Source organism: Nanorana parkeri, unplaced genomic scaffold, assembly GCF_000935625.1.
Source record: "Nanorana parkeri isolate BGI_ZX_2015 unplaced genomic scaffold, ASM93562v1 scaffold97, whole genome shotgun sequence".
NCBI lineage: Eukaryota > Metazoa > Chordata > Amphibia > Anura > Dicroglossidae > Nanorana > Nanorana parkeri.
This window is the reverse complement of record NW_017306365.1, coordinates 2052878-2053367: the sequence shown is the minus strand read 5'-3', so window position 1 is coordinate 2053367 and position 490 is coordinate 2052878.

The window sequence follows — 490 nt, the reverse complement described above, 5'->3', positions numbered from 1 at the left end:
GGTTGAGGTCAGGACTCTGTGCAGGCCAGTCAAGTTCCTCCACCCCAAACTCGCTCATCCATGTCTTTATGGACCTTGCTTTGTGCACTGGTGCGCACTCATGTTGGAACAGGAAGGGGCCATCCCCAAACTGTTCCCATAAAAGGTAGGAGCATGACATTGTCCAAAATATCTTGGTATGCTGATGCCTTAAGAGTTCCCTTCACTGGAACTAAGGGGCCAAGCCCGACCCTGGAAAAAGAACCCCACACCATAATCCTCCCTCCACCAAACTATACACTTGGCGCAATGCAGTCAGGCAAGTACCGTTCTCCTGGCAACCGCCGAACCCAGACACGTCCATCAGATTGCCAGAGAAGCCTGATTTGTCACTCCAGAGAACACGTCTCCACTTCTCGAGTCCAGTGGTCTTGCTTCCTTCGATCAGTGTTAAGTTGTCCTGTGAGCCCCCTGTCTCGCAAGCTGTTGAAACTTGTCTTCTGATGCTGCT